We start from the raw sequence: 6,647 nt of genomic DNA on the forward strand, positions 1-6,647 counted from the left end.
AGCAGGTGCCCCTTGCCGAGGCCTCTCCTTCCGCCTGCCCTGGGCTGAGGAAGCCACCGTCTGACCAACAAGAGGGGCTCCAGCATTCCTGGCAGAGCTTTTCCCGGCCTTGCATGAAGGGGCTGCTGGGGTTTGGACCTGGGACCTGCTCAGTCATCCAGTTCATGTTGTTCCTTTGTGAACATAATTCCTGCTCTTCATTCTTAAAAACCAGTTAGATTCAAAAGGCTAAAGTCTTTGATCTTATTTGATAATAAAACACAAGTCCAGTGGCGCCTAAAGACTATACTTATTCCAGCATGCACTGACAAGGTGTCATCTTTACCACTGGTGATAGAACAAATTGTCGCTTTGAACACTGACGGATGAAGAAAAGCTCTGTATAATTTGAAGGGCCACTTTCACCATTGAGTGCGCGTGTGTGTGTGTGTGTGTGTGTGTGTGTGTGAGAGAGAGAGAGAGAGAGAGAGAGATCCTCCCTTCTGGGGCCTTCAGGAAACAAGGCCTTATAGAGAGAGCTCCGAGGGACAAGGTGATGTAGAGGGAAAACGGCCCCTGCTCTTTCTCTCTCTTAAAAACCAGCCGCTCTCATTTCCACTCGGCCATAAATGTTTTACTAGAATCTCCCAGAAGAGCTGAAAGTGACCTAGTCCATGGAACTGCTATTTCACATTAAAGGCATGGTAAAATAACTGCTGGGCAGTTTACAGTCCAATCGACTCAATGTCAGTGGAAGGACTCTCTGGGGGCCTCTGGCCATTCAGCGGCAGGAGGTGCAAAAGCAGAGCCAAGGGAAAGGGCCGCAAAGGGAAGGCCAAGAGCGCCCCCTGCAGGGTGCCCGGCACTTATCCCCGGTCCTGGGCCAGCCCTCCAACCACCGTGGAGTGCTCGCCCGCCCTGGCTGAGGAGGCCTCGCCTTTGGCTGGAACAGGGAAAGTTCCGCTCCTGGCGTGGGCTGGGCGCTTCCGGGGAGCATTCCCGCTGCCTGCGTGCTCCTGGGCCTCTTGACCCCCCATCAGCAGGGAAGGCGTCAGTGACAGCCATCTCCTCCCGTGCACCAGTGGGGGGGGGGGGGGCAAACGCAGGTACCAGCCTTTTCCCCCTCGTGGGCACCGAGTAAGGTCAGCTAAGAGCCCCCCCGGGCCCCGGCCACGTTTGAGACAAATACAAAACTCACTCTGTACACATTCCTTAGCATTTTCCTAGCTAATAGTGGCAATGAACAATTATTAAAACTACTGTAAGAATCATCCCCGGGGGGGGGGGGGGTTGTGGCACAGAGTCCCCCAACCCCAGGAGCAGCAGGGGTGGTGCCCAAATGTCCCGGTGACCCTGGAGAGAGGGAGTCACGCATCGGTCGCTGGTGGTGTGGCGTTGCAGGGGGCCCTCTGCTGGCCACTCTGCCCTCCTGCAGGCAAACAGTTTATCTGTGAAATAGAAAACAAATCCAGTCCAGAGATGGAATGATCTGTTCTCGTCTTCATTCGAGAGCCTAAAGCAGTTGCAGCAGCAAATCAGAGCTTTGGAGTTATTAATTTGGTTGACAAAGAGAGCAATTCCGAAATGATCTCTGTGGAGAAGCCGATCTGTTATCTGTGGCTGTAGCCCATCAGTTACATGCTGGCGGAGGCCCCACCTGACGCCTGAGGAGGAGGGGGTGATAAATTGGGAGACGGAGGGGTCGTTTCAGTCCCCCACCCCCACCCCCCACAATCATGGACCAATCCGCAAGCATTTCCTGCTTGCTCCTCCGTGCCCCAGACATGAACCAGGGGGCGATAACAGCAGGGGTTCTAGAGTCCGAAAAGATGAAAGCCCCCTTTAAAAAAAGAATTGCCTGGCTTGGTTGTTTATGGTATTTGTTCATGATCTGTTTCATGCTTGTGTCGTTGTTTTTTGGTTGTATTAAACACAAACTGTCAAATTTAAAAAAAGCTTTAATTAAAAAAACCTTTTTTAAAAATTGCCTGAGAAAGAAACTCTGAACTAAGACAAGATCATGCAATTATTCATTTTACTGTGTTTATTTTTAGAACCACTTGAACGATAAGCAACCGGAGGGTGCCAAAAGCGTGGGCTCGCATATCCTGCTCTCTCAGCAGCCACCCTAGGAAAGGCAGTGTGGCGTAATGGTTAGGGTTCCAGACGAGGCCCTCTCATGCCCCCCCCCCGTTCTGCCACAGAAACCCACAGGGCGACCTTGGGCCGGTTACAGGTTCTCAGCCAAGTTTACCTCACAGGCAGGGGTGAGTTGGCCCCGAAGAGCAGCGGGACTCCTCCCTCCCAGTGGCCCGAGGGCTCCCCCTCCCCTGGCCTGGGCCAGCCCCCTGACAGATGGGTGAGCCTGCCCACCCCTGAGCCCCGTGCAAGGTGGGGGAGGCAGCGCCCAGCCCTCCTGGGGGGAGACGGGGAGGCAGCGCCCAGCCTGCCTGTGCCATGCGGAGGACAAGGGTGGGAGACATGGGCACCCGGACGGCGACCGGCTTATTTTGGCCCTGTCACGGGGCGGGGGGGGGGAACTCACTAGACAAAGCAATTATGCTTGGACTGGTTAGCAGCAAAAGGAAACCCGGCTGCCAAAGAACACGGTGGCTACAGGCACCGTAAACATCGACACCAGCCTGAACGTGGAACAACTCAAAGAAACAGTACAAGGTCAGAAAACATGGAGAGAGAAGAAGAAGAGATTTGGTGTGTACCCCGCCTTTCACTACCTGAGGGAGTCTCAGAGTGGCTGGCAAACTCCTTTCCCTCCCCCTCCCCCTCCCCACAACAGACACCCTCTGTGAGGTAGGTGGGGCTGAGAGAGCTCTGAGAGGACTGCCCTTGAGAGAACAGCTCTGAGAGAACTTGTGACTGACCCAAGGTCACACCAGCAGCTGCATGATGTGGAGGAGTGGGGAATCAAACCCAGTTCTCCCAAATTAGAGTCCGCGCTCCTAACCACTACACCAAGCTGGCCCATAGAATCGCCAGGACACAAACATGACTGAATGGCTAACAAGAAGAAGAAGCTGGGAAAGGAGAGGGGACATCAGGGCTGTTGGTCCACTCAAGTCTAGCGGTGGCCGCCACCAGGCCAGAACCTGGCTGCACAGTGGGTCACATGCACAAAACCTCACTTCCTGTGTATCTCCTCCCCAGTCGCCACACAGGGCTTTAAAGGGCAACACCAGCACCTTGTGTCAAGCTGGAAGCACTGGAAGCCAGTGTAGATGGAACAAGACCGGGGTGATATGGTCCCTATGACCCACTCTAGTCGAAACTCTGGCCACAGCACTCTGTACCAAGTGTAGCTCAAGGACAGTCTGCAAGGGCAGACCCACAAAGATCACATTCCAGTAGTCTAATCTAGATGTTACCAGAGCATAGTGGCGATGGTCCGCCCTCTCTTTAAAAAGCCATCTCTAGACCCGGCCGAATTGGCCAACTATCGGCTGGTGTCCAACTTGCCCTATTTGGGCAAGTTGATAGAGAGGGTGGTAGCGACACAGTTACAGGGCTTTCTGGATGACACTTCAGTGCTTGATCCCTTCCAGTCCGGCTTTCGCCCGGGTCACAGGATGGAGACTGTTCTGGTTGCTTTGACAGACCATCTCTGAAGGCATCTGGATCAAGGTGGTGTGGCGGCATTGCTGTTGTTAGATCTGTTGGCCGCATTCGATACAGTCGACCATCAACTGCTGACCCACCGCCTTGCCGACGTGGGGATTCAGGGGCTTGCCCTTCAATGGTTTGCCTCTTTTCTTCAAGGTCGGGGACAGAGGGTGGCGATTGGGGATCAGCGCTCCCGGAGGCATCCTCTTGAGTGTGGGGTGCCTCAGGGGGCGGTGCTGTCCCCAATACTATCTAACATCTATATGCGCCCCCTCACCCAGATTGCTCGGAGTTATGGGCTGGGTTGTCATCAATACGTGTATGACACCCAGCTCTATCTAATGTTGGGCGGCTGGTCAGATTCCAACCCGGATGACCTTCATCGGGCATTAGAGGCTGTGGCTGGTTGGCTCAGGCTGAGTCGGCTGAAGCTAAACCCGGCGAAGACAGAGGTCCTGGGCTTAAGTCAGGTCGGCTCAGGGCTGGGGCTACATGGCCAGGGTCCAGCTTACCTAAGGGACCGCCTTTCCGCATATGTTCCGGTCGGGGGCCAAATATGCTGCGACTAGGGCCAGAGCTTTTTCGGTGGCAGCTCCTATCTGGTGGAACAAGCTCCCGGAGGAGATCAGGGCCCTGCGGGACCTTATGCAGTTCCGCAGGGGCCTGCAAGACGGAGCTTTCGAGTAGGAGCCGCCACCGTCACTGTACCACCACCGTGCTGCCATGTCTGGCAATGTGATCTGGCCGTGGGAATGAAGAACGGACATAGTGTAAACTGATCAAGAGGAGACAGTAGATCCTCTGAAATATTGCATTGGAGCCCCGTCTTGGATGACATATTGTTACAAGCACCGATTTTAAATGTAAAATGTAAATGGAATTGATTGTTCTGTCTGGTTTTAGTGTTATTATGTGTGGCAATTGCCTCTTGTTAGCCGCCCTGAGCCCACGTGGGAGGGCGGGGATAGAAGTCAAATAAGTAAGTAAATAAATAAATAGTGGTGAAATCTTTTCTGCCCAGGGAAGGCCTCAGCTGGCTCGCCAGCCAAAGTTGGTGAGAGGCGCCTGTGGCCGCCGCTGCTGCTGCCACCTGTTTGTCCCACTGGAGGCCGGAGTCCAGGAGCACCCTCAAGCTGTGAGCCTTCTTCTTTCAGGGGAGTACAGTCCATCTGGAAGAGGGGGTAGCCCATTTCCTGGACCAGACCCTCTCCCACCTCCTCCGTTTTGTCAGGATTGCCTTTCAGCTTGTCCTCGCTCATCCCTTCCAAAACTTCCCCCCCCTCCGGCACCTGTTCATGTTTCCACAGAGCCTCCCTGGGATCTGCTGGTAGCGTGAGACAGAGCTGAGTGTGTCATCTGCATACTTGGGGGAATTCCTGAAGCCAAAGAATCGATTTCTGAAAGATTTCTTAATAGTGTTCCTTCATGCAGTCATTTGGATACACATTTTCAAGAATGTCACCCTTGGGAATCTATTGAAGTATCAGTCGCCTCTTTGGCAAAGCCCTGGTGAAACGGGAAAATTTCACAGCTGGCGAGCCCATAAGAGGATACGCTACAGTGACCGGCTTCTTCTGGAATGCTGGACCTTCACTGAAAGTGTTCCAGAGCCTTCGGGCAGCGTTAAGGACTCTGTATGAGCATTTCCAGTTTCCTTCTTGACATTTGGCAGCCTCCAGGCAATGTTAAAGGCTGTACGAGGGTTTCCAGTTTCCCAGTTTATATTTGGTTTAGTGTCCCTCGAGGTTCCGATCTTTTGTATATGTTTGCAAAATTATCTGTATGCTGTAAGATTCTCTTATGTATGCATGCTTAGCAATAACGAGACAGACACAGATATACTTATTTTTTTAGTCTTTATTTTGGCTACATACAGTACATTGGTTATTTCCATCTGGATCCAAGCTGAGTGGAGAAGAGACTCCAAGTGGCCTGGCCAGCAGCAGCAGCAGCCCCCCGGAACAGGCCAAGGCCAGCCCTTCAGCCGCTGCACACGGACCCTCGCCAAGCAGCTGCCGAACCGGAGCCCAGGGCCAAAGGCAACTGCATGTCGCTTTTTACTAGGGCCCACGTCCATGACGCAAGACAGTGTGCAAACGATTTTATCAGGCTGAAAGTTTTGTAAAGGGAGCGGGGGGGGGGGGGAAGAGGCCTCGGATGATGACCCAGGGGCCTTGTCTTTTAGGCAGCTGATATGGAATGCCAAGCAGGTCTGGGAGGAGTGGGGAGAGGTCCGTTCTGCAGACTAAGAAGCCAAAACAGTGAGCATCCCATTTACACTCCTCCTCCTTCTTCCTCTTTTTTAAAATAAAAGATGCTGATCACATGACTCTATAGGGCTGCCGACTATCAGGTGGGTCCCAGAATTCCCGCTGATCCCCAGACCTCAGAGGTCATTTCCCCTGGAGAAAAGGGCCGCTGTGGAGGGTGGACTCTGCGGTATTATCCTCTACGGAGGTCCCTCCCCAAATCTCCAGGAATGTCCCAAACTGGAACTGGCAGCCATGCGTGTCTTGATGACGGGACACGGTGTGGAGGAAGGACACAGTCGTCCTTGGATTAGGGTTAAGGCTGCTGTGGGAGACACAGAACCTGCCTCGGTTCACTCACGATGTGTAAAGTATGTAAGTGTGTCAATAGATAAATGAGAGCCGAGGGAAGGGGGGCTGTGCACATCAGGAGCCAAGATGGACGGAGAGAGATGCGGGAGAGAAAGATCATCTCACAGTCTGCCGCTTGGATTTGTGTGCGTGTGTGTGTATGGGGGGGGGGGGGGTATCGGAATGTATGAGTCAGCCATTGAGGCCAGTTGATCTTGTCCAAGCTTGGCTTGAAAAGCTCTACTCTGGCATTCCTTTTCCAGCTTCAGCCCGCCTTGGGGCCATCTTATCATTAGGAGGTTCTTCTCCAACGCTCAACCATCAGGTGAAAAGTGCCCATGAGAGAGAGAGAGAGAGAGAGAGAGCGAGCAGCTGACATTTCCTCTCCCACCATCAGAATATTATTGTACCAATATAATGTTATAACAAACACGCCCATCAGGTTCTCTG

Source organism: Gekko japonicus, unplaced genomic scaffold (genome assembly GCF_001447785.1).
Source record: "Gekko japonicus isolate JY-2015 unplaced genomic scaffold, Gekko_japonicus_V1.1 scaffold557, whole genome shotgun sequence".
Lineage (NCBI taxonomy): Eukaryota > Metazoa > Chordata > Lepidosauria > Squamata > Gekkonidae > Gekko > Gekko japonicus.